This window comes from Jaculus jaculus, chromosome 1, assembly GCF_020740685.1.
Source record: "Jaculus jaculus isolate mJacJac1 chromosome 1, mJacJac1.mat.Y.cur, whole genome shotgun sequence".
In the NCBI taxonomy this organism is placed as follows: Eukaryota; Metazoa; Chordata; class Mammalia; order Rodentia; family Dipodidae; genus Jaculus; species Jaculus jaculus.
Window position 1 is genome coordinate 304260655 of NC_059102.1, and position 2108 is coordinate 304262762.

The window sequence follows — 2108 nt, forward strand, 5'->3', positions numbered from 1 at the left end:
CTTTAACACAGGACACAGGATGCTCCAAACTCCAGAGCTGCTATCTGCTCCAGATAGCCACACATATTTGCTGCCAAGACCTTGGGAATTCCCTTCTTCTCTTGTTCTAACAGGCACTGACTTTCTGACCTTCAAGGCATTCACTAACGTTTGAATTTACTGATATTCATCCAAAACCATTATGTGACCTAATTAAGTCCTCCTTTTCTGATTTTAAAATTGGCCTTTGGCAAGTGAAATGGAAAATGATATGGAAACTAAGACTGAAACATCCCTGACTCAGGAATGCACTATGATTATCACACTTTCTGATATAAGTCATAAACCTTGATCATCTCTACATGTCTGTCGCAAGCTATCATCCATCTACAGAAGAGTCATTCATTATATATGTGCCCAGTGACTGAAGTGACTAGCATGACAGGCCACCCTCTAGTCTCCCATGCATGTCTAGGTATACAGACGGGACACTCAGTGTCTGTCACTGACCAGATGGACTAATTCTCTGCTTTGCCCATAATGTAAGCTTTTCCCTGTGACATGGGCTACCCTTGTTTCTGAGTCTGCACTTTTAGCTGTCCACAGCCATTGCTATAGCATGCCTCTCAGACTTCCACACCTGGCATTACTATTACTTCCTCCAAAAAACCCCAATCTGTCTATGCTGCTGCTTCTCAACCCCACCTTACCAACCCCCAACACCAAATGTCTTTAAAACCAATGCAGGAAATCCAACAATGTTTAGATACTGATAGCCTGTCAACATATGGGTTTTGCAGACAAAATGCCTGGATTTGAAGCTTAGCTCTCCTACCTATGAGTGAAACTAAAGGTAAGTTATTTAATGTGTCTATGCCATAGTTTTTGTCATCTGTGGAATGAGGGCGCTATCTAACTCTATAGTGTTGTCAATAGTACATGGGTCTGAGGCTCATGGAGTTGGGGACGCGGCAGTGTCTGGTGGCGCGCGAGTTCGGGGGCTCGTCATGAAGCCAGGTTTCAGCCCCCGCCGGGGGTGGCTTTGGAGGCCGAGGGAGCTTTGGTGACCGAGGTGGTCGAGGGGGAGGTCGTGGAGGCCGAGGTAGAGGTGGAGGCTTCAGGGGCCGAGGTGGAGGTGGAAGACTTAGAGGTGGAGGCTTCCAGCCTGGAGGCAATCATGGCCGAGGCCGGGGAGGCAAAAAAGGAAACCAGTCTGGCAAGAATGTGACAGTGGAGCCCCATCGGCATGAGGGTGTCTTCATTTGTCATGGAAAAGAAGATGCCCTTGTCACCAAGAATCTGGTCCCTGGAGAATCAGTTCGTGGGGAAAAGAGAGTCTCTATCGCGGTGGGAGGTGACAACACTGAGTGCAGAGCCTAGAACCCCGTCCGTTCCGAGCTGGCAGCAGCAATCCTGGGCGGCGAGGCCCAGATGCCCATCAATCCAGGTCCAAGGCTCTCTGCCGGGACCTCATTAACCGGGCCAACAGGAGGAGCAACGTCATTGTGGTGCTTGGAGATGCCGGACACGCGCACAAATACCGCATGCTCACCGCAGCGGTGGGTGTTACCTTTGCTGACCAAACCCGGGTTGTAACTCTGAGTGCTCACACCCTCCTGCGTAACGGAGGACCCTCTGTGATTTCCATCAAGGCCGCGGCGTTGACTGGACAGCCTCTGCCCACGCGAAGAAGATGCAGCAGAAGGACATGAGGAGCTCATCAATGAAAGCACTTCAAATGTTTTGCCATGAGTAATAGTAACAATTACAGGGATGGCTGCTTTGGTAGAAACAGAATTCAGGAAATATCCTGGGGCCCTCTGGGTCACATTAATCAGGCACTCAGCTATCACATGCCAGATAACCAAAGTAAAGGTATTAAACTAGTAGTGTTCTAAGTATTGTACATATTCCAGTTGTATGAGAAGACTGAGACATCTGCAGACATGGATGGGATTTTCTTGATAGTCACACAGTCCAGGCTGTCCTCAGACTGGCTATGTACATCTTAGGCTGGCCTTGAACTTGGAATTCTTCTGCTTCAGCCCTTCTAGTGCTGGGATTAGAGGTGTTCCACCACCATTCTAGGCTTGTAGAGGGATTTAAGGGACTAAGTTTTCATATACTTA

The 2108-nt window shown here is 48.6% G+C and overlaps 1 pseudogene; it reads left to right on the plus strand.

Moving 5' to 3' along the window:
• The first annotated feature begins 986 nt into the window (after window positions 1–986).
• Window positions 987–1735, plus strand: LOC123458722 (annotated as a pseudogene).
• The last annotated feature ends 373 nt before the right edge of the window (window positions 1736–2108 follow it).